This window comes from Tupaia chinensis, unplaced genomic scaffold (assembly GCF_000334495.1).
Source record: "Tupaia chinensis unplaced genomic scaffold, TupChi_1.0 Scaffold149256_1, whole genome shotgun sequence".
NCBI classification, from domain to species: domain Eukaryota; kingdom Metazoa; phylum Chordata; class Mammalia; order Scandentia; family Tupaiidae; genus Tupaia; species Tupaia belangeri.
The window spans coordinates 79708-105745 of record NW_006209101.1 but is presented as its reverse complement, the minus strand read 5'-3'; the positions used below and the strand labels follow the sequence as shown (position 1 = coordinate 105745).

The 26038-nt window shown below is 40.9% G+C and overlaps 1 long non-coding RNA gene across 3 annotated transcripts; it reads left to right on the top strand.

The window, feature by feature from the left end:
* The first annotated feature begins 579 nt into the window (after positions 1 to 579).
* On the top strand, positions 580 to 20993 carry LOC114006628 (uncharacterized). 3 transcript variants are annotated; one of them, XR_003548340.1, is made up of 3 exons: positions 580 to 692; positions 813 to 934; positions 20964 to 20993. It is a non-coding gene; the product is annotated as an uncharacterized LOC114006628 (long non-coding RNA). The 3 variants fall into 3 exon arrangements; XR_003548338.1 differs by lacking the exon at positions 20964 to 20993 and adding an exon at positions 20733 to 20821; XR_003548339.1 differs by lacking the exon at positions 20964 to 20993 and adding an exon at positions 3287 to 3329.
* Positions 20994 to 26038: the final 5045 nt, after the last annotated feature.

Genomic DNA, 26038 nt, shown 5'->3' with positions numbered 1-26038 from the left:
TACACAAGCAAGCATAGCAGGGCAAGGACAGGGAGAAGTGAGCCTGCTCAAGGCCAGTACCTGTCGCACCACAAAGGGGCTCTATACCAAGAGTCTGTCTGGAAGCCTCACTAGAATGGGTCCACTGTCACGCAGGAGGGCTTTCCCAGGAAGTCCTCCAGTGACATGGCACAGCACAAGGCTGCAACCAAGCATTCTTGGGACAGTGCAGGTGCCCAAGGCTGGACTGATACCTCAAGGCAGGGTCCTGGTGATTCTCAGAGAGGTAAGCTGCTTCTACTGTAGTAGGTGCTCCAGCACAGCAACTGCTCTGCTTCACGCATGGGAATGGCCAAGAGCGGGATGGTGTGAAGCTGTCTGAGAGCCTGGTTTTTATGCTGCTCTCAGAAGAGTCTTACTGTGGCCATATGTTCTTATCACTCACTGCTACCAGTTTGATTGATCATGACTTGTTCTGTGCATCGTGGCTTGTGTTAGCAGTTTATCTGAGTGGTTCAGGCAGGTTGTTTACGAAGTCTAGGATAGCACTTGGGTGTGGCGCTTGATATAAGCGAGGCCGTTTTAAGCATATACACTTGTGTACTATATAGGAAGGAGGGAGAAAAAGGAAACAACAGGTAAACATCCCACCCAGGACACGGATCAACACTGAATGCAAGTTTGCTAATAGAGACCTTGAAATGGGGCAGAAGGTATTGATATTCTATTTTACTTGCCAGCAAGAGAGCCAGAGACAGTGGATGGGGAGTGACAAAATACTCCTGGGAAAATTGTCATACTGCATTTTCTTCTTCATTTTTGCCTCCTCCTAGGGCGTTGGGCATGCATGCACATGCCACTGGTGTGTTTCTCAAGTCACTGATCTTGCACTCAAACCCCTCAGTCATCTACGTGGGATCAAGCTGCATTTACCACCATGCCATGGGCCAGCTGGGTAAGAAGGTATTCTTTAGTCTGTATTCAGGATCTAGATGGTGTACATCAACAAACAGTCATACTGTAAATTAGTTGTATTGTGAAACTATACATGGGGTAATTGAAATTAATTTCTGTAGAACATTTTACAGAGTGAGCCACATATATCATTGTATGAATAATCACAATGACTGCCATTTAGAAAGTGTTACTATGAACTCAGTCCTTTATGCAAATGATCTCATTTAATTCTTTCAATCTCTATGAAGAAAGCATTATTATCCCCAATTCTTTAGTTAAGGCTCAAAAAAGTCAAATAGCTTGTCCAAGGTAGGTCTCTATACACATGCACAGGCACACACAGCTAGTAGTGAGAGCTGGAACTTTAATCCAGTTGTGAGCTTGACAGCCAAGCTTTTAACCATGGTATTGGGCTACATTACAGCAGACCTGCAGGTGGAACTCAGAGCTGCATTATTTTTCTTTAAGAGAGTTTTGCTATAAGGGGCATACACTCACCGGAGAGACAGACAGAACGACAAAGTGAGACTAGTTACGACAAATCCAGGTAGCACATGATGAGGGCCTGACCTAACTGACAGGGGACAGGAAGCAGGATTAGTTGGGACTACCTCAGAGGTAGAATTGTTAGGTCTCAGTGATATTGGAAGTAAGAGACATTCTACAAATGATGAATGTGTGTTGCAATCCACAAATACATTCTTGGCTTCACCAAGTCTTATAGAGACTGTGTCTCAGGCCCCCAGAAGAGAGAAGGATGAATCCTCTAAGAGAAAGAGCCACATGCCACAATCAGTTGTAACCTCTTTTTAAGAAAGATGAGGCCCAGCCACTATGTATAGTAGTAATGCTAGTGTCCTGCAGTGCTGGAAACTATGGTGATGGCAGTTTGGATCCCAGGTCCGTCTGAGAAAAACACCAGCTATGTATATGCACCTAGAATCTCAAAGAGCCAGAGAACTGGGCAAAGGGATTATAGCATGATGAGAACATTGAGAGTTCTCGTTCTCTCTCTCTCTCTCTCTCTCTCTGTCTTTCTCTCTCTCTCATTTCTTTTTTTAAAAATGGGAGTAAAGAAGGACTTTCAACCTGGACAGTGGTTACCAGGGAGTTTCCCCATGCTCTGTGGTATGGACTGAATTGACATATAGGCCAGTATCTATTTTTATTGATGACAGCCATGCTTTGTGGATTGTTACATACGTTGGTCATCATTCCTACTTTTTCAGCCAAAGGAACAGAACAACTTACCGCTCTTGTTGGTGTATGAGGCATTATGCAAGGATGTCTACATTCTGAACCCTTAGCTATTCAATGAAAAATACATTTTGAATATCCTTAAATTTTTGTCCAGAATCTAGGGACAGGGTTTGCTGGATAATATTAAATGCCTTTGGGAAAAGAGAGAGGTTAGGAATAGCTTGGGTAGGGTCTTTAATACTTCTCTGACTTTTGGAAGAGAAGACAGGTCTACCTTTGCTGAAAATGGCCTGAATCTTGCACTATTCATCCAGTTGCTCAGAGCCTCTGGCTCTTGCAGACTGATCCTGTCCTTAGGTGGTGTATACAGAATTCCAGCCTCACCACAGAAAGTGGCAGGAGAAGTTATGGTAGGTTTGTCCTGATGACTGCCAATTTAACAAAGCATAAGAGAAGCCATTTTTGTGTATAACCGAAGAAAGTATCTTGGGACGTTCTTGGAGGTGATAGAAGTTGAGTTAAAACCCAGCCTCTTGAAAGAAACTTAGTCTGCATGTGAAATTCTACACACAGACTCCTGCCCAACCCTTCCCTGTTGGAAAGGGAGTTAAAAGGAAAGCTTTATCATCATTAGGCCACATCCACTTGGCCAGCTAGCAAGGCTAATTTCTGAAAATTACACCAAAAAAGGTTAGGCTCATTTAAATACTGTCCCTGCAAACCTTCATTTCTTTCCCCCAGATGGTCTGCATAGCCTAATATGGGTTTTCAGAGAGCTTGAAAATAGGGAGACTTTTTAATCAACTCTCCCAAGCAGCCTACTGAAAAGGTTTCCAAGGCTGGAAGACAGATGCATTAATCAATAGCTTTCAAAGTAGTAGGGCTCCCAGTGATAATCAGGAAAGACATCTGTCAGCAATAGCGAACTGCTTGATGGGAGCAAAAAGCAACGTCAACTGCCAAATTAAATCATTCCAGAGATTTCTGTGTTGGAAATGCCTCATGGTCCATGTCCCCAATGATTTAGATGTCTATAAACCGACAGAATTTAACTGCTATGAATTTTCAAATTTCACTCTGTCCTGCTTTGTTTTTTTTTTTTTTTTTTTTTTTTTTTTTTTTTTTTTTTTTTTTGCACCTGTGTTTCTAGAGTGTAGATGTGCTTATCACACACAAAGGCAGGAACCCCTCAGGTAAGGTTAATTGTGGACTTGGTCAAAGACTGGCCTTCATGGGAGGCTGAGTGTTCCTGCGGGCCTTTAGTGAAACCTGAAACTGGGGCTCCTGGACAGCTGAACACTGTCCTTCATGTATCTTGTAAGTATATCTTGGGCAACATGGTCTCCAGGGGCACAGTCCCCTCTAAAAACAAGTCATGAGCAGATTAGAATATACTAAAGTGAAGGGACAGCAGGTGACGTGGTGGTTAAGGGTGTTGGACTCCCACACCGCTGACCTCAGTTCAAGTTCTGGATCTGATGGCTTGCTTTGTAGCTTTCTGTTTCACTCGCTCACTCGCACATGTGCCCTACAGCAAATTAAGATAGTAATAATAAAATTAAATCTTTAAAATACACACGCACACACACCCCCAAAGTGTAGTCTTGATCTGTCATTCTATACTAGGGCCATGTATTCCCCAAGTCAGGACCTTAGAGAATGACTAGTGCACTGGAAAGGAAGATTTTTCTTCTCTGATGCAAATGTTGGCATCCTCATGGCCTAAATGTTCCCCATTTCTCTTTAGCCTTTGCTATTTCATGAGGTACCTCCCTGCTCCTGAGATAAAGACCACAACCTGCAATCATTTAGAATATACAGGGAGTCTTCAAAGAGTTTACCAACATGCATATGAGCCGGTGATGGGGATTTCAATGTTTTTTTTTTTTTTTTTTGCACCCAAACTCATACTCTAATCCATTTTTCTGCAAACTTTTTGACATCCCCTCATGTTTTTTCCTCACCATGGTGAAATGAGGGATCATTGAGTTTAGATTTTAAAAAATACTATATTTCAAGGATATGATACACTAAAGTAGGTTCTATTTATTGGTCTTGAAAAATAGCCATCAGAAATCTTTATGTGACAAATTGCTTCTCAAGTTACAAATAACAGATAAACATAATAGAGAACCCAGCTGATTTGAAAGTTAAAAGATGCCTTTACTGATACATAGTAGAAACTCATAATATGTTATTAAGCATTTTATGACAGACTGCTAGTTGTCTTCTAAATTCCATGCCAATCCCATCTTTAAGCTGAGCAAATGGCCTCTCAAAGTAAAGATTCCCTTTATGAGCTTCCTTGAAGCTAGCTATGGTTGGAGGCTAATTGACTAAGATAATAGGATTAGTATTGTGTTGTGTATGTTGGTATGTGTTATGAGGGTTTGGGTGTGGGGGCCTTTTTCCTTTCTTGCATCTTGCTGCTTGGAATGCACATACCACCAGCTTGGCTCATGGAATCAAGGCCACTTACAGCAGTGCAACCAGATAGAAAAAAGTCTGGATTCTTGGTATTATGAGTCACCACGTCCTGAATGGCTTTCCTTGATATTGATGCAAGAAATAAACTGCAAACCTATTTAAGCTACTGTCAGGGAGGGAGGTGCTTTTTTTTACTGCTGAATCTCATTCTAACTAATAAACATTACCATAATAGTGACACAGTATTCTGACATTGTGTATTAACTCAGCTCTTTACGTTGTTGTCAATTTGCAAATGTGTATGAGCATGCACACTCTTCTTAGTATTAAGCAGCTCAGTGAGCCTTTGAGCTGACAACTATAACTCTCCAATATTTCTGTTATCAATTGCTTCTTATTGGTAGGAAGATGGGAAAGAATCAATTTTTCAAGTAAATTGATTCTTTTGAACCTATACTCAAGATTTGTGTCAAGAAAAATATGAAGACTTGGTTATTTTTCCCTTTTAGACCTTCTAAAACATGAAATTGAGTAACTAGTCTGATGGAAGATAGAATATAGCTATTGGAGTTATTGACCAGAGTGGAAAATGGCTTTTAATCATTCTGTGTGTACCAGTTAATTGTTTCTGGGACTGGCTGGTCTACAATGACCTCACATATCTTGTAATTTACTGGTTATCAGCTAAGTCAATGGGTGTCCAGTCCATGTGTCTTTCATTATCCAGCAATCTAGCCTCGGTTTATGTATAAAGTAGTAGTATTTCTGTAAGAGAGAGAAATGTGCAAGGTCTCTAAAGACCTAAACTTGGAATGGGTACCCTATCACATCTGTCACATTCTATGTAAAAGCAAGTCACAAGCCTAATTCAAATTCAAGGGATAAAGAAATAGACTTTATTATAAATATCTTGCTAGGAGGTACAGCACTTGAGATGGAGAGGAAAAGTGAGGAAAGCATTCTGTAGGGGGATGATCATGCTGCAACCCCTTCTCCTTTGTTTTTCCCTCCTTCTGGGATTTTGAACATGCATGCACACATGCCCAGTGTGTCTCTCAAGCCACTGGGTTTGGGATTTGAGCCACAGTCCGTTATGTGGGATCCAGCCTTCTTAACCACCAGCTGGCTCATAGACTCTACTTCTTGATGGGAAGAGAGACAGAATCACATTGATACAGGATGGGGTGGGGAGCGTGTGTGTAGAATTACATCCATTTTTCTAACCAATCTAATGTTCTGAGTTCTTGCATAAAACCTCTTTGATTACAATGATCAAAAGACAGGATACTCCCAAGAAGGCAGATCAGTTCCTCCATGGGTTAATGAACAGAGAGTAACTATGAGTTGTTGAGAAGAAAGGGATTTAGTTCTGATTGTCTATGAAATCACTTTAAGCATCTCATAACTCTGTTTCTACTTTAATCTCTTTTATCTCAAACCACACTAGTCAGGTAACGACAATCAAAGGGATCTGTATAATAGTAGGGTCTGTATAGTAGTAGGAGTAGCAATTTAAAAAGCCTTCGTCTCTGAACACCACTACTCATTCAACTAAAATTTATCAACACCTAGACTCTGCTAGGGTATAGGGATACAAAATGAGTAGGACTTAACTCGATTTCTCATGGAGTCACTGTCTAGTCAGAGACGGAAACAGCTTTTAGTAACATAGTATGGTAGGTACAGATTACAGAAGTACATGGAGGACCAAATATGGTATGGGAAGGTTCTTCTTGTGGGAAGAATTGGGGATAACATTCTCAGTATCCCCTACTGCATTCTTTTTCATAAAGTCTTCATGGCCCTTAGTAACTTCTCACACTACCCCATGTTCTGCTTCCTAGTTGCTACTGAGACCAAATCACCTGGTACCTCTATCTCGTTCACTCTTGGTACTCCTGTGTATATTTGCTCTCAGGTGATCAACTGTTCTCTCTTCTAGAAGATATTTACAAGTCTTCCATCAGGATGGGCTTGTCTTCTGAATATCTTGCAGTAATCCTAATGTTTGAAGCCTTTCTTTAGACCCTCAGGTCTTTTATAGTCCCCTTTTCTATCAATAAATAGGGAGTGGGGCTGGCAGGTGGCATGGTAGTTAAGGGTGCTGGACTCTCACATGGCCAACCATGGTTCAAGTTCTGGACCTGGAGGCTTGCTTTCTCACTTTCCCTCTCTCTCTTGCTCTCTAACTCTCCTCACTCTCTGGTCAAATTTAAATAAATAAAGTTAAATAAAATTATTTTAAAAATAAAAAAGAAATGGGGAATGAAGGTGAATGAGTGGTGGCACAGCAGTAATGCAATACTGCAGAGACCTACATTAGAAGGTTCCTAGTTTATATCTAGAGACCTCCTTGAACATGCCAGGTACACACAGGCTTATGATCCAGGACTGGCTGAAACTGGGGGTGGATTATGGCATGGGTCCTCTGTTGGGGTGCTCTATTTATGTGTCTCTCTCACACTCATTGTGGGGAAAAAAAACTTTTAAGAATGTGGGGGTGAGGAAGAAAGAGATAAAAGGCTCCCCTGAAAATGGGGACATTTGAGAGGCTAAACAGTGCCACTCACCAAAAGAACTCCTCTTTTTTAAAAAAAAAAAATTATCATAATTTTGCGCCCGGCGTGAGTTTTAAGCCACCGGGTCTGGGACGCGAACCGTGGTCGACTACATGGGAGTCCAGCGACATAGCCAATATGCTAACTGCTGGTTCCCAACATCAAATAGCTTTTCATAATTTTTTTCCAGATTGTTATTATTATTCTCATTATTTTTTAAACATTCACTTTATATCGTTTTGCTCATAAAAAGAATTTACCCAACATGAAATACTTCTCAGACCAGTCCAGTTGAGGTTACTTTACATGTTTTCAACAGGTAATAAACCATTTCTGTGTCCCACTAATGTCATGCCTCTCTATTTATTCTCTTGCAAGCCTTCTCTATACTCTTCCCTTTTCCCACCATTCCACAGTCATCAGCATCCCTAACTATTTTCTAGTATTCCATAGAGTATATGTGCCACACTTTTCAATCCATTCATGTGTTTCTGGACATTTGGGTTGGTTCCATGTCTTAGCAAATGTGAATAATGCTGCAGTAAACATTGATGTGCAAGTGCTTTTCTGACTGAGCAGTCTCCTGTTCTTTGGGTGGATACCCAGAGGTGGGATTGCTGGATCAAATGTTAGTTCTATTTGAAGATCTTTGAGAAACCTCCATACTTTCCTCCACAGTGGCTGAACCAATTTACATTCCCACCAACAGTGTAGGAGGGTTCCCCTTTCACCACTACCCTGCCAACACTTATCACTTTTTATATTTTTAGTCTTTGCCATTCTGACAGGGGTTAGGTGGTATCTCATTGTGGTTTTAATCTGCATCTCCCTTATGATGAGGATGTTGAGCATTTCCTCATATGCTCTTTGTTCATATGCCTTCCTTAGATTTTTGTTCAGTTAATTTTCCCATCTTTTAATTGGATTAATTTGTTTTTGTTTTTTTGTTTGTTTTTTTTTTTTAGTAAGCCACAGTTCCCTCTGTATTTTGGTTAGCAGTTCCTTGTCTGAGGTATATTTGACAAAAACGTGCTTCCATTCTGAGTATTGTCAATTCAGTTGTTACTGTGTCCTTTGCTGTGCAGAAACTTCTTAGTCTGATATAGTCCCATCTGTCTATTTTAGGGATTACCAAAGTAAATCTTCTTATTAAGTACTTGATACAGGAGGAAGACAGACAGTAGGCTTAGGATGAGATCTCTCCATGGCTGATGTACTTTTTGTCATTATTCTGTTCAAGATTCCATGGGTAGCCTTGTTCACATCTCTTCTATATTGCCCCAAACTCCCGAACAAATGCATCCTGTGACCACTCCTTACTCCTGGGATAGAATGCTGATTAGCTGTTTCGCTGTGTTTCTTTTTTGTTTGTTTGTTTTTCTTTTCTTGGAGAGGTTTATGCTATAGGGTGTGTGCACTCGCCAGACAGAGAGATAGAAAGTGAGAAATCGCCCCCCAAGGGGGATGGCCACGCCACAATCCCTTCTCCTCCATTCTCCTCTCAGGATCTTGGGCACGCATGCATATGCACCCGGTGTGAGTTTAAACCACTGGGTCTGGGATGTGAACCATGGTCAGTTATGTGGGAGTTCAGCGACATAGCCATTACAGTAACTGCTGGTCCCACTGTGTTCTTCACAGTACTCCCATGAAGTTAGATTTCTCATTGTTTATGTGATAGCAATTTTTAAAAATGCATTATTATTATTTGTACATTCAACTGCTATACATCATTTAGATTGTAAATAGACTTTACCCAGCATGATATACACCTCAGATGGCAATTATTAAAATGTGGCCCTTTTTGGGCCAACCTGACACCCCTGGCTCCTCGGCACCCGTAAGAGAGCTGCCCCTAATACTTCAGTGAAACTGGTCCTGTCAAGGCCACCAGTAAACCCAGGGGACACCTCCCTACGCACATCTTCCCAGTGTCTTTGAGGACACGGGCACATTTCGCCATACCATTCTTTTAGTTAGCTAGCTAGTTCCTTTTGAGACAGACTTTTGCTATAGGGCACGTGTGCTTGCCACAGAGAGAGGGGGACAGAAAGTTAGAAATTAAGTGGTTAAGGGCACTGGACTTACACATGGCTGGCCATGGTTCAAGTCCTGAACCTGGCAACTTGCTTTCTCATTTTCTCTTCCTCCCTCCTTCCCTCCCTCGCTGGTCAAATTTAATAAGTTAATAAATAAATAAAGTTAAATTAAAATTTTAAAATGTGGTCTCTTTGAGTCAGGAACGCTCCTCTTCCTAAATGAATACACTGCCCATTGTGAAGTCAGCTCAGAGTCATAAATGAACATCATTGTGGTTCTGCTATTCTGGTGCAAGTACAGAGAATTGGACCTGACAGCCTACTGAGATTCGAACAAGCAAGTCCTAGGCCAAATGAAAATCAGGTGATGCTCTATCCCCCTTTTAACTGATTGGTTACAAAGCATAGAAGTTAGATATCAGATTGAGGCTCATCTGCTTGAGCAAATGTTGCCTCCTCATGTTCTGCTGGAGAAAATGGGAAGGAGCACAAAGACCTGAAAAGCAAGGTGAGGGGCATGTGCCAGGTCATCTAGGTGACGTTGTTTTGGAACTTTAGAGATTTCAGGTTAGTAAAGTATGTGGTAGAAAGGGCAATTTTCTGGGACAGTGCTCAAAGTAGAATGTGTATATAAATCATTTTATTTTGTTAGGACTTGATTGAGTTTTGATATTCTGATTTCTGTATGTCTTTCTCTCTCTCTCTTTTTTATTTTTTAATTCCAGAGTGCATGTGTGCATGTATAAGAGAGAGCTCCCCCTAACAAGGCCTGGTCATGCTGCTATTCTTTTTCCCTCCATTTTCCATCCTGTCAGGATCCTGGGCACAAGTGCCCATGCCAGCTATGTTTGTGAAGCTTCTAGCTTCCAGGTCCAGTACTCGAACTGGATCTGGAAGGTCCAATACATAATTCCCCCTGCATAGCACTTAACCATGAGCTATGGAGTTGGCCTTTCAGATTCTACATTTCTAAAAAATGTTCCCGAGTGCCATTATTAATACTGATCTTGGCACCACACATTTCTTGAAATAGGAAGATTATAGACTGTTATCTCCTCCCCTTTTTATCTCAGGCTCCTAAAGAAAAGTCTGACTGAATAGCAAACTTGTGAGTTGGTCTTAGAAAGGATGCTTTTTTATGATACACCTCTGCCAAGAGCTTTCTGTGTACTGCCTTAATTCTGATTATAACCCTGTAAGATAGGCAACACTTACTTGAGAAGATGAGGAAATTAGAGCTCTAAGGTTTTTGTTTACCTGTCTACCGTGTTCCATTGTGAATAAGGGATGGCCGCATTTACAGTACTGCACACTGTGCCGTGAATGTATTAAACACTTGATAATGTGTTGTTGATCCAATGACTAGTTGGGCTCATATTTGTCCAAGGTGAAATAAACCCTCTCAAACCTGTTCAAACCTACTTCCTTTTATTATAGATACTCAGGTCACATGGTAAGAGCTTATGAATTGGTTTAGTTAATGCACTACTCTAATTATTAGAGCAAGAAACCAAAGATAACCTTCTAAATTTTCCAGAAACTTTCCTTGGAATCATCCAAAGAAAAATGAAGTCTTCAAATTCTTGAGTAATTAGAAGGATTGTACCATGTATTTCTGCAGAACACAACCTAAACAGACATGTATGTTGGTCATGGTGATAAAGTATGATGAAAGATTCAAATCTGTAGATGCCAAACCCAAGATACACAGAACGAATCAACACACTTTGATATTCTTCATTCCTTCGTGTAGATCCTTCTTTCTTTGTGGTATTATTCTCCATTTGCCTAAAGGACAATACCTCGAACACTCTAGTGTAGTGTGGATGTGTTGACCATAAACTCTTTAAGCTGTGTATGTCCGAAGACACCTATTTTTTAAAGGATAGTATCATGGGTTTTAGAATTACAGGTTGACCAGTGTTTTCTTTCAGAAACTTAGACATGGTTATTCCCCTTGCATTGCTTCCTATGAGAAATTTCATCCTAACCTTTTTCCTTTGGCTGCTTTTAAGATTATCTTTTGGGGGCCAGCAGGTGGCATGTGGTTAAGGCATTGAACTCTCACATTGCCAACTACATTTGAGTGCTGTACCTGGTGGCTTGCTTTCTCACTTTCTCTCTTTCTGTGTCTCTCTGGTGAGCACACATGCCCTATAGCAAATTTAAAAATAATAACAAAAACTTCTTTGAAAAAGAAATGATCTCTCTGGGGCCAGCTCTGTGGTACAGTAGTAATGTGCTGCTCAAAAGAAGCCAGGTCCCACATGGATATAACAGTTTGAATCCCCACCCAGGTCAGCATGAAGCACATGGGGCACATACACAGTGCCCAAGATCTGACAGGCTGAAAGAGGGGAGGAAGGGGATTATGGCATGACCAGACATGTGGAAGGTGCTCTGTTCTCTCTCAAGTGTCCGTATATATGTTTTATCATGAATAAAAGTTATTAAAAAATTTATCCCTGGGCTTGAGCAATTTGATTATAATGTCATTAGTTCTAAGTTTTGACTAGGTTATAACTTGGTTAGTTTTTTCATGTTTCTTATCCTTGGGTTTTGTTGAGATCTCTGTAGGTTTATAAGTTCCATCAGATTTGTTAATTTTTGGTCATTAGTTCTTTGAATATTTTTCTGGTCCTCTCCCTTCTTATGGGAATCCAGCTATCTGATTACATGTCTATTAGGCCATCGAAAGTCCTATAGTTCACTGGTACTCTTTTTCAGTATTTTTTGTTTTATTTTGGATGATTTTTACTGCTATGTCTTCAAATTCATTTTTCTTCTATAGCGTACACCCTACCATTAATCCCATCAAGTGTATTTTTCTTGCACATTGTAGCTCTCTTCTCCAGAAGTTCAATTTGAGTCTTTAAAAAAAATTTTTCATGACTCTACCTAATGCATCTATTCCTCCTGCTAGCTCATGAGCAGATGAGATACCGATGCTCTTGCCTAACCTTCAGGGTCATTTGTTATCTGACTCCATAGTATCATGTACTACTACCTTCTCTGACCCACAATGACCTTTCTCTCCTCAAAGTATTCTTCCTTATTGTCTAAAGAATATATTAAAATTATTTTTATTGATACAGTCATTTATTTGTCTCTTTGTTCATCATTCATTCATTACTTACATATTGAAGAGCTAATATTACTAAGCTCTGAACCAGACTCTGCAGATACAAGGGCAAAATAGGACCCAGTCCCTTTATCTGGTGGCTTTGAGACCAGTACTGTGGTTCCCACCCATTTGTGCTATGGTACTAACAGTGGGTGACTGTTCACTCATTTGTCAGCCTGCTAGCTATAATCCTAGATACACTTTCTCCTTCCTTTCTCTCTTAAAATATAACAGCAGATAGCCAGTAGATAAGAGTGTTATTGTTCAAGGGAAAAATGTCCTCCTTTTTTAAGCTATAGGAAATTATTTTAAAAGTATGTTATTTACAAATAGTTATAAATAATAAATGACTAGACCAGCAGGTGGCATTGTGATTAATGTTCTGGGCTCCCACATGGCCGACAATGGTTCTCATTCCAGACCTGGTGGTTTGCTTTCTCACTTTCCATTTTTCTCTCTCTGTCGTTCTTAGGTGAGTGCATGTACCCAACAGCAAATTTAAATAATAATAAATAAAAATCAAATAAATCTTTAAAAATAAATAGTACATGACTTGCGTCATGTCGATGTGACTTCCAGGTGGGCCCCTCTAATTTGGTGACTTATACAACTCTCCTTCTTTGGAATGCCTTTTTCTTTATTTAAATGAACATTTAGGAGCTCCAATTATAGATCTCATTTTCCCAAAGAAAAGAAAAGCAACTCAGAGAAAGGAACCTCATGCCCTTTTGAAGCAATAACTTGACATCTAAATCCTTAATGTTTTTTGAGTAAATATCATAAAGATACAACAAATATACAAGTGAAAGGTTTATATTAAGATAACCAAAAAGGTGAATGGGCTGCAGTAAAAGATGCATAGATATATACTAACTAGATACAGTAAACTCAAGATGAGTGAACAGAAGTGGTAGTGAAAAATGCAATGCCATTGCAGGCATCATTAAGAAATGACAGGATAGGGTCCAGCAGGTGGCATGGTGGTTAAAGATATTGTATTCCCCCATGGGCCAATGGAAACTTGAGTCCCAGACTCGCTTACTTGCTGTCTCACTTGCGCTTGACAGAGAGATGTCTGGTGATTGCACGTGCCCTATAGTAAGTTAAATAATAAATAATTCTTTAAAAAGAAAAATGACAGGATCTCTAGTAGGGGAAGGAAGGGACACATGGACCCTTAGAGCCCAGACCACAGTTGGAATGGTGCATTTGATTTTAGAAAATTATTATTATTATTTACAAAGAAAAATACTTTCTGAAAGAGCTAAAGAAGAACTTAACCATGTTCAGAGAAGTGTCCCCTGAGGAGACAGTGTGGGGTGTGGGGTGATGGTAAGAATATGAACTCCAAAGACACCCAGAAGGCTTGAGTCCATTTGCCACTATGGGGGTGATGATCTTGAATGAGTCACTTAGCACTTTGAAGCATAATCTTCCCACCTGAGAAATGGTTAGTAATAATAACATGAGGAATTGCATGGGTTCCTGTGCTTTGAACAGTAAAACAGAGTAAGATCTGATTAAGAGACACTTTAAAAATAACTAATTGACTTCAGTTATACTCCCAGACCTGGCAGTTCGCTCTCTCTCTCTCTCTCGCTCTCGCTCTCGCTCTCGCTCTCGCTCTCTCTCTCTGCCTGTCTCTTTGGTGAGTAAACATGGCCTCTAACAAATTCAAGTAAATAATAATAAATAAAAATTAAAAACAAAGAAAAGATATGGCTGTGTCAGCCTCGAGAAAATATTAGAAAGGGGAAATACCAGCAGCACCTGTCTGAGGGCAGAGACTTAGTCTCTGAGTTCCTAGAGAACAGTGCCCATGAGAAGAAGATACAGGCACATCTATTTCATATTTATATGGGTCAATCCTGAAGCAAGGGTGTCAAAGTGGCACTTAATTATTCAAGAACTTTTGGTTTCTAGGGACAAAACCCTTGCACAAAGTGACAAATAGAAAAAAAATTTAACACAGTTGTAGAAGCCAAGAGTGACTGTAGTCACCCCTAGTTTCCACCCTGGCCTCAACTCCACTGCTGGCCTCCCAGAGCTCTGAGAGACCCTGTGTTGGAGTGAAGCAAGTTTGCTGGCATCCCAGTTCATGTTCCCATGGGCTAACCATAGTTGCTCTAGCACAGTCCAAAAATCAACTTTCAATGAACCAAATACTGTGACCCAGGAAAACAGTGTCAATTAGCTAAGCTGAATCAATACCACCCCTAAGCCTGGGATGAGGTGTGGAAGGGTGGAACTTGTCTCCCCAAAGAAAACCAGACTACCTAACTGGAGGAGAATGGGTGAAGGACAGGTGCAAAGAACACAAGGCCACTCAGATCCAGGACAGGTCAGCATCAATGAAGTCCCTGTTTTTCTTGTTCCACAAGAGAGCCATGCACCAGTTCTTAAAGTTCCTTGTCATTCTAGCCTATCCTGCCCTCTCACATGCCACAGTTGCCCACAATACCATTTTCCCAATTTTTAAGTATCCCCCTCCTCCTCTTCCTTTCCACCTTATTCTCCCACACAAAACCTAAGAACCGGTCTGACAGGTAGGACTAGGGAAAGGACTCTAATATGTGTGTTGTGGGGGGAGGATGGGCCGAGACTATTTGCAACTTTATTGTGTTACCTCATCACCTTAGGAGACTAAATTCTCCTGAGTTGGAGGGTCAGTCTTGGAAGACAGAGTTCTCCATCCTGGAGGACAAACTATGCTCACATTAGGGTCCTGGAGGTTTTCAAACTCTCCTGATGACATGCTGCCACTTGTGAACTTTATTCAAGTCCATTCCTGTTTCTTGGGGGAAATTTCTCTTCTGACCTGCTAATCAAGAGTGTTATTAATAATTTAAAGCTAGTTTCTGGTTTTTAACGTTAGTTTTTTTGTTTGTTTGTTTGTTTTGCATTGTAATCTGGGTATCTTGAATCTCAAATTTCAAGTGCTCGGTTTGTAAAGACTGTTCTGTAGAAAATAAGCAACCAGGAAAGGGGAGAAAATAACAAGCAAAACCAAATGAAAACCAATCACCAAACAAGTGGAAAAATCCAACCACTCTCATTAAGTGTGTTGACTGAAATAACCAACTCTGTAAAAATAATAATGCGGTTTATTTCTAAGCAGAATATGAGTGACCTAGGCCTGGAGAAGAGGCACATATACTTTTCTAGGGGGTGATCAGATACAGGACTTTTATTTGATTTTGAGAGGGACAGACAGGATTTAGAATTCAGTGAAGATTTTTTCCATTGGTCTGGCTCAAAAAGGCAGGACATGTAGGGAGGTGGTCTTGTAGGTTATAGGTGGTTTTACAGTTTTTAGGTTAGTGATTGAAAAAGAAACGTTGCTGAGATCAGAAAAGAATGTACTTCAACAGATAAGGAGGCTTAATATACATCACAAAGATACTATGCTGGGGCAGGATGTAGGAAGATTCCTATTACCAATGGTCAAAATGTTCTGTTAATGTTTGTGGGCATGACTCCCTCCAGGCTCTCTGGTAAGGCTTTTGGAAAATAGGAAAAAGCAGTCAAACTTCTGTCCTGAAGTGATTGGGATTAAAAATAGTTCAGAAGTAGCCAGCTAGAAGGGATAAAGCCCTGTTGGTCCTATCATCTATTTCTGAGCTAAGTAATGGATTTAATAGGATGATTCCAAAGACAGTAACTTTCGGAAGACACTCACAATATACAACTAGGAGTATATCTTTTTACCAATTTATCTTGGAAAATGTTCCAGGAAGCTGTTTTATTTCTCTATGTTAAAAGACCTATAGGACGGGACCAACAGTTAGCGTAATGGCTATGTCGCTGGACTCCCACATAGTCGACCGCAATTTGCGTCCTGGACCTGGTGGCTTAAAACTCACTCCTGGCCTGTGTGCGTGTGTGCCCAAGATCCTGAGAGGAGAGTGGAGGAGAAGGGATTGAGGCATGGCCATCCCCCTGGGGGGGTGATTTCTCACTTTCTGTCTCTCTCTGTCTTTCTGGTGAGTGCACATGCCCTATAGCAAAAACCTCTCAAAAGAAAAAAAGAAAGAAAGAAAAGAAAAGACAAAAAAAAGACTTATAGGAGCTTTATTGAGATTTTTGTATGTGTATGTTTAACAGCCAAGGTGGATATGTGAGAACACCTGCTTTAAAATGTTTTAAGACTGAAATTTTTATGATTCTGATAAAGTATAACTTCAATATCACAAAATCTGGAGAAGATGAAATTGTGCAGTCCCTCCTCCACTGGGAATTCTTGGCCCAACTCTTGTGCTATCAGGTCACACCAGGTGATTGCAGAGGGGCTTTCCGTATAGAATTCATGAGGCCCTCCAGCCATCATTAAAGGGCATCATTCCTCCTCCCAGCTGAACTGTGGAACATACAGTTTTGCATTTCACCAGTATTGTAGATTATTGTCTCAAACTCTGAGGATCAGTAATCATCAAAGACTCAGTTGTGAGAGAATTATTTACTATTTTAAGGAGGATTACCTTAAAGAGAGACAATCCTTATGCTATATAGTTCATCTTTAGGGTTGCAGACTTTCAGAGAGCAGCCTGCCTGGACTCCTGAGTTCTGGCTTCCCACTGGATTAGTTTTTCTGAGCCCCACCTTGGCACTGTGCCATTAGCATACTCTCAGAACTGTGTAAGAAGTTGTGCCAAAAACAGCATTTGCTCTAAGCAGAGTTTGGAGGAACCATTCACCACTGTTCTAGGGTTTGTCCCACATGAGCTAGAATTCTAGGTGGCACTTTCATTTGTACATACTGACCACCTCAATTTCCAGGCCTCTGAGGAGGGTGTGGAAAGTTTTGGGTCAACACTCAGCATTTGACCTTCCCTAAGGTGATCCATCAGATGGAGAAGATAGGAGAGCCTATCCAGGTCATCTAGGGCTGTACTGCTGAGCAATCATTTTGCACTGTGGAGGAGACCCCCACCAACTGTCATTATGTTGGGGAGTAGACCACCAAGATTCTGCACTGTTTTATGGAGACTTCAGTGCACTGACTGACCCTTTTGACTTAGGGACATATGCTATGCCCTGGGCTTATGGGGTTGTACTCACTTACATTTCTTGAATGTGTTTTCTAATCACCATTTCAAACTACTGTGCTGTTTAAGTATTTAAGTTCCTGGCAGCAATTAAGCTGCTGCAGAACACAGGCATTATTGCATCACTTCACACGTTCAAATAGTACACTCAACCCTAGTAGTTATTGCATCAGCTCAGAGAACTGTTCTTCCAATCAATTAAACTCCTTGCACTTGAATACGCTCTACCTGCCAATCACACTGCAAATCACCACCTCACACCTATTTCACAATGAGCTGGCAGAATGAAATGACTTCCCCAAACTTAATGAGCCCCCAACCCCTGGGGTAAGTTGGCCCTTAAAGAGATTTTCCAGTGTCTCTTGGGAACAACCCTATCACTATTACATTTGTCCCCAGGTTAAAACCTCCTGAGGTCTTCGTTCCAGGAATAGTTGTGCTGCTCCCTAGTTACCGCTTTCTTTTTGTCCTGGGACACCATGAATGATGAAACAATTGTGTTTACTAGTTCTAGTCTACCCCATTTGTTTGTTTTCATTATATCAGTCATGCATACTCATTATTTTTAAAAGTGAAATATACAGCCAAGTAAACAAGATACCTAAACTCTCACCACTCAAAAACTATTACAACTAAACTACTGATCACCTCTCCAGTCTTTGGTGTTTCTTCTTAGCATGCTGCTATAAAGAGCCAGCTACAAATCCTAGTATAAATGAGAATTTAATATATAACAATGGAGAAGAGATATACTGTCATATATAATAGATAGTACTGTCCCAACTGGCTCTCCATTTCAAAATATATCTGGACTCCTCCTTTATACTATATTGAAAAATTCATTTTAGATAGATTAAATGTAGAAAATATAAAACTAAAGGAATTGCTTAAAAATCTTGGAGGCTGGGGCCAGCCTGTGGCCTTGTAGTTAAAACAGCTATATCATGGGGCCAGCAGTTGGCAAATGGCCATGTTGCCGGCCTCCCATGTAGTCGACTGCAGTTTGAATCCCAGACGTGAGTTTAATGTGAATCCTTAAACGTGAGTTTAAGCCACCGGGCATGTGTGTGTGTGTGCCAAGATCCTGCAAGGAGAATGGAAAAGACAGAATTGTGGTGTGGCCATCCCCCCCGGGGGGTGATTTCTCACTTTCTCTCTATCTGTCTCTGTCTCTCTGGTGATTGCATAAGCCCTATGCTAAAAAACTCTAAAAAAAAAAAAAAGACAGCTATATCTCACACAGCTGACTGTATGGTTTGACTCCCTGTTCTAGCAGCTTGAGAAATATGCGGGGCATCTGTGCCCAAAATCCTGGAAAAGAAAAAAAGTGGAGGAGAGGGGATTGTGGCGTGACCGTGCCCCAAGAGAGGATCTTTTCTCACTCCTCCCACCCCCAACTGTTGAGGAGAGGGGATTGTGGCGTGACCATGCCCCAAGAGAGGATCTTTTCTCACTCCCCCCACCCCCAACTGTTTTTGGTGACCTCATGTGCCCTCTGGCAAATTAAAAAAGCTATAAAGGAAAATATTTAAAATTTTTTTTTTCAGAAGTTTTTGCCTTAGAGTACATGTGCTCACTGGAGAAAGACAGAGGGAAAGTGATAAATCACCCCCCCCAGGGGGATGACCACACTGTAATCCCTTCTCCTCCATTCTCCTCCTGGGATCTTCAGCATATACATACATGTACCCAGCATGAGTTTCAAGCCACCAGGTGTGGGACTCGAACCGTGGTCGGCTATGTGGGAATCCAGTGACATAACCACTATACCATCTGCTGACCTCATATTTGTTTTTATAAATTAAATTGATAAATAATAAGGAAAGTATTCATAAAACAAGTGACATTAAATTTACCTGTAACACAAATTCTTAACTTTTGTGTGAAAAGGACAAAATGATAGGAGAAAGGTGCACAAAAAATACAAATGCAGAATTCATGGTAGAATACATGCCAGTGGCCAGCAAACATATGAGAACATGCTGAAATTTACTTGCCAGGGAAAAGCAACATAACATTAATAGAACATAATTTTACGCTTTGGTGGGCAAAAGGGTGGGCAATGTCATGTGCTGGTGGGATTCCAGGGGAATGAACTCTGATAATTTGCTGGTGAATTGTGATGCACTAAAATCTTCTAAGGAAGAAATTTGACGGTATCAATGAAAGTACACGTACCCCTTGACCCAGCAATTTCACTCCTGAGAGCCTGGCCCAGTATAAATAAAAGCAGCAGTTTTAAGTTACATGTACAAGGAGGGTAACTGCAGCAGTGCTCAGAAGGATGAAACAGGAGAATGTCCATCAACTAAGTAATATCTTAATAATTTAGGATGTGCTTCACACAAAAGAATATTTTTTTCATGCGCTTAACATGAATTACCACTAAGCTAGATGATTGGAGGGATTCCCTTAAGAGACTGTTGCATGAGAAAAGTACACATAATCCCATTTTTTAGGTGGGAAATGACCCCCCCAAAAAGTGTATGTGTACATCCGTATAGGATATATGATTACAGAGAACTGGACAGAAGAATACATATTAGGTTGTTGAAAATTGATTACCTGAAATTGGTCAGGGGAGGAAAGGACCAACAAAGGTGAAAAGGGAGAAGGGAAGAACAGCTAAGTGAAAGAGTAAAAGATAATAACTCTTCACTAAAAATAAATGAAGATGCACACATATAGTCACATTTAGGCTTTTATTATTATTTTTTATTGAGAGGTTTTTGCTATAGGGCACGTGCACTCGCCAGAAAGACAGACATAGAAAGCAAGAAATCATTCCCCAGGGGGAATGACCCCTCCGCAATCCCTTCTCCTCCATTCTCCTCTAAGGATCTTGGGCACGCACGCACACACGCCCAGCGTGAGCCTAAGCCACTGGGTCCGGGACTTAAACCGCGGTTGACTACATGGGAGTTCAGCGACATAGCCATTACAACAACTGCTGGTCCCAACATTTAGGCTTTTATATACAATTGTTTACATATGTGTGTTTCGTGGGTGGAATTGTGCCCTCCCAGAAAACATATACTGAAGTCCTCATGGCCAGTTCCTCAGAATGTAACCGAATTTGGAAATAGGGTCTTTGCAGAGGTATTCAAGTTAAAATGAGGTCCTCAGGGTGAGTCCTGCTCCTATAGGTCTGATATCCGTATGGGAAATTTGGACAAGAGTCAGACACAAAGAAAGAGGAGATGCATTTTTGTCAGACAAGGGAAAAGAGTGGTTTGTGGAGATGGAAGATTATAAGAAAAAGCATCTGCAGGCCAAGGAATGCCAGAGATTGTTGGCAAGAGAAACTCTTGACCCACCAGTACCTGATACTGCAGCTCCTTTAGCCTACCTAAGCATAAAATGGTGTTCTATTGTTAATGTTATTTTGCTTTTCTCTGACAAGAGGCCAGGAAGTCAGGACTCCTCTGCAAGTTTCAAACGGAACAGGATCCAGCAAACTCCTCGATTTCAGACTTCTAGCCTCCAGAACCGTAAGACAGACAAGTTTTTGATAACCCAGTTTGTTAAAGCAGCCCTAGGGAATAAGTACAATGTTTGTGTGTGTTTATTTATATATTTTTATATGTATAACATTCTATTATATATATAATCAAATAGACTTAAAATTCTTTAGGGGCCAGCAGGTGGTGTGGTGGTGAAGTGATGAATCCTGCATAGCTGACTCTGTGGTTTGAATCCTGGACCCAGCAGCTTGAAAATCAGCAGCATGCCCAAAATCCATGGAGAAAAATAGAGGAGAAAGAATTGTGGCATGGCTATCCCCCCTGGGGGTGGGGGGTTGTAATTTTTTACTTTTCCTCTCACTCCAGCAAGTGCAAGCTCCCTAGAACAAAAGCCTTTAAAAAAATAATAAAATAGTCAGAGCTGTATTCATACCTGAAACTCATGATTTATTTCTCTATGCAAAAATGCATCACTACTTTCCTGATGACCCAGTATTTTAGTCTTGTTTTGTTCCTCACTTATGTAAACACCTTGATATACCTATCTTAAATTATTTGGGGATATGGAGCTGTGAGGTAATTAAATCTGTAGGCTTGTGGCTGGCAGCTATGTTGGGTCATGCATGCTAAAGGAAATCGACCCAGGTAAAACGAGATGGAGGCATGTGACCACCAGCCCCTGGTAATCAGAATGAGAAGAAAGTCTATCAGAGCACTCAAAAATGCAGAGAACAAGCTCATGACTGACTTTGGTGTCCTGGTTCCAGTTGATGTCAATTTCTGTGACAAGTAACCTGAGATTTTCCTCTTTTTCCTAAGCTGAGTGAGGTCTGATTATTATAACCAAATTTAAGGAAAGAACCATAAGAAGTTGAGTGGCTAAATGAAAAAGTAGTGCATAGCACATTCTGAATTAAAGAGTTTGTGTAGCCCAAGGATGGAGTCCTTTTTACCTTCACTTAGTCAATTTAGTACTACCACATTATAACAGCAAACAGTGACTGTTTTATTTAAAGAATTATTTAGTTTTATTATTTTTTATTTGATAAGAGAGAGAGAGATGGAAAGTGAGAAAGCAAGCCACCAGGACCAGGATTTGAACTGTGGGCAGCCATGTAGGAGTCCAGCCCCTTAACTACCATGCCACCTGCCAACCCTGCATGACTGTTTTTTAATACATAGATAATGAAAAGAGAGCCAAATAGGAAATAAGAACTTAGAAGTAAAATTATCCTCTGAGACATATAAGGAAGAAGTAACATATAAGAGATGAAGTCCAGGGTCAGTAGAAGTGACCTCCATGAATAAACTGGTAGCTGAAAAGATGTAGGAATTCAGGTGGCTGAGGCCATACACAGGAACAAGAAATCTCAGGAGAAGACCAATGTCCAATAGAGGTTGAAAAAAAGGTTTACTGACATATCTTTTAACCCTCAACACCAAGCCAGGTAGACATCCCAACTCTCCCAGTCACTCATATGTTTGATGGAATGTGCCCAGGGTAGAATGGGAGGCAGCAGCCTGACTGACTACTTGATGGCACCCATCATTAATACTTCAAGACAGCCCCTCTTGCTCAGACTTGGTACTTATTCAACAACCTTCTGTTAAAAATCTCTCCAGATTGATTTCTCTATAGGGGGAGATCTTGACCAGTTCTCATAGGCACCTGCCCACCAGGGAGTTGTATTTTCTCTGAAAAGCAATAAATGATAGGTTACTTTCCAGCATCTGGTAATAAGTCCCAACTCTGTTCATATATAAAATTGACAACACTGAGTTTGTGGTCAGCTGTCTCCCTAGATAATGGCTTCTGTACATTCATGTTTTTTTCTACAGTATTCTATAGAAGATGAGTGATTGGTGGTGTAAATACCAAAAGGAAAACTTAGCTAGCTCTGTAAGGTTATCTTGATGCAAAATCCAAGTATTAGGGCCAGAAGGTGATATGGCGGGCGGTTAAGGCACTGGATCCCACATGCCCTGGATCTGGTGACTTGAAAATCATCCGAGTGTGTGTGCATGCGTGCCCAAAATCCTGAGTGGAAACTGGAGGAGAAGGGATAGAGGCATGGTCATCTACCCTGGGGATTGATTTCTCACTTTCCCTTTGTCTGCGTCTGTCTCTGGTGAGTGCACATACCCCATAGCAAAAATTGAAAAGAAAACGAAAAAGAAAAAAAGAAAAATGGTATTAGTGGTCTGTGCTCCTGTCCCTTGTTGGTGGGTTGACTGGCAATAAAATGGAGAAGGAGGTAAATTCTAAGTTCTGAACATCAGTGTCCGCACAGTAAATGACACCTGCAACTCTCAGTCTGAATTTTGAGTTCCTAGGGGATGCAAAAACTTTATCATGGATCATCAAAAAAACTCTTAATTTAACTCTTGCTTTGGGCTAAAATAAAGTGGACCAAATAGGCCAACCAAATATATTCCCCCCACACACACACACCTTCCCTAAGAATCTGATTTATATATTGGTTTACATGAAGTTCCCTTAAATAGATAACACCCAGGTCTCCTGAGCCAAATCCACTACTGGTAAATCAAAAGTCTGGATTATAGCTTAATTAAGCTTAATTATTCAATTAAGTTTAATTGGTTCACTCATGTACCAGAGGCAGTGATCACTTACTATACATGCCATGTGGGATGTGACATGCTTGGCACACATGTCTGACTTCTCTCAGCTCCACAGCAGTTAGTCCCATTCAATGCCCAAAATGAGCCTGCTCTTGGACACTGCTGACTTGGCGCTCTCACCAGGGCCTTCCGAGTCCACTCTGTGGGTTACATTATGACAATCCAGAAGGAGTTCTCTTTCCATACCAGCTTTTTCCATTGTGTCAGGACCTTGTTTGGGGGGAACTGCATTTGTGAAGTCACTGAGCTGGACTTTCCTCTTTTTGGAAATTTCTCAGAGCCCAGGGTGAGCCATGTGTGTTTAATTCTTGGCTCTCTGCTCCCTTATCTCAGGAGGGTTCTCCATTTCTCCGGAAAGATTGCAAAGCAACAACTACCACCCTTTTGGTCCCAATTTGACAGAGATTATGAGGCCCGGTGTTCTCATCAAAGCAGATGGAGGAAGGTGGGCTTAAGAGCGCTTGTGAAAATGGTCTGGGCAAGTGTGTGAAATGGATCCAGTTTATAGCTGTAACTATAAATAAACAGCAAAAAGGGAAGACTAGTTGGACCCAGTGTCTGGAAAGCCTCAGATTTGGTGTCAAGTTTCTGCAGCTGAGTGTTTGTGGTTCTCTGGAGATGCTGCGTCCACTGTTTTGACATTTAGGAACGGGAGTGATGTAATTGCCTTGTGATAGACTCCACGTGCACTAACATACAAGCATTTCGTAATGCTTGTCTGAAGCCAAGCATTGGTGTAATCTGCAAAGAGAAAACTCCTTGATATTCCTGTATAATTGATTTTCAGGTGAAGTTGTTTAACTAGGCCCAGCTTTCTGAGATCTGTCCAAAGAGGTGGTGTGACTGCTGATTTCACTTACGTCGTCTTGTTTCTTTAATTTGATTCAAATTTGTGGTTAACCTTTTGAAAGAGAATATTTGAAATAGACACAGCAACTGTGACTGTCATAATGACAGTCACAGAAATAAAGAAATAGTGGTTCAGTAAAAATGAAACAAACCCAGCACTAGATGTAGATTTTCATTTTTGGAAGTGCAGGTGCCATCCTGGAGGGGCACTAAGAGCTGTGGCCCTGATGGGGAGTTTCGATGGTGGTCTTTGTGCAGGTTCTAAGGGGATGAAACCAACTCATGGTGGGGAGAAGTCACAGAAGAGCAGAGAAATAGTTCAGGGCAACCATTCAATGGATTAGAGACCCAAGGGCTGAAAGGGACTTGTTAGGGTCTCCCCAGCTTGCCCACAACCCACTCTTGGTAAAAGTGCTGCTTTGTGGAGTTGGTAGGCAGGCCTCACCACCTGCAACCCCCCTAGAACTTCATTAAGGATATGATCTGATTTATGAAGCCCTGAATCTCTGACATTCTCCTGCCTCATCTTCCTCCAGCCCTTAATAGAAACACAGAAATATTGGCACATTATGTCTGATTATAAATATTCTATCCAGTCATTATGTTGTATGGTTGAGGTGTCTCAAGTTTTTGCCTTAATGTTTTTCACCTGTTCCCCAAAGGGAAAGGAACCTCTGGGGTGACAAAGGGGGAAGGAAAGAAGGTAAGACAGGAAAGAAAGAAAATACCATCACCAAGCTCTTTCCATCCTCCAGAGACTTCATTTATTGTCACTTAATTTAACCAGCAATTTTGCAGTCTTTATTATGGGCCAGATGCTGTTTTAAGTGTTGTGCGAATATCAACTTATTTAAATAAAGTAAAAACCCTAATAACAACCCTATGAGGTTGGTTCTATTATTCTCATTTTTCTGCAAAGGAAGTAGAGATGAGTCCCTGTGACCCCCAAGGTCACTGCTCTTAAGAGCCAGGGTTTAAACTCCAACCCAGGCAGTTTGGTTTCAGGAATCTGCTCTCACTACTATGTTCTGCTGCCTCTTTTCTCCGGTATTTTATTTAAGGTTTTAGCATAAACATCTTGTGATAATGCAAATAAGATGGGGAACTTCAAAAAGTTCATGGAAAATGGAATTATAGAATGAGTTTATATTGATCTGTAAAGTTTTTAAATCTCTATATAGTATTTTTATAAGTCACATTGTCACATTGTCCTTGAACTCTGAGTTTTTGCTACAGGGTGCATGTGCTTGCTGGAGAGAGACAGAGAAAGGGAAAGTGAGCGATCATCCCCAGGGAGGTGGTCATGCTACAGTTCCTTCTCCATTCTCCTCTGGCATGGGTTTCAAGCCACAGGCCTGAGACTCAAACTATGATTGGCCATGGTGGAATCCAGCACCTTAACCACCACGTTATCTGCTGGTGCCTGTCCTTGGATTTTTTTTTTTTTTTTTTTTTTGAAGACCTTTCATATAGTCTGACTATAGAATGTTTGGAAAGGAGATAATAAAGGGAGAGAAATATTTCCAGTAACAAGAAACAATTACTATTAATATTCTCATTTGTTAAATCTTTTCTGATATTTTTTTTCTTACATGTAGATGCTATATTACATCTACAATTTAATTTTGGGATTATTCCTTAGCATTACATAATCATTTTCCAATGGTCACTAAACACTTTTTAAAAGTAGAATTTTAGGGGGACCCCGCGCCGAGCCCGCAAGGCGCCGGCGGGCGGAGTAGGCCCTGCGCCG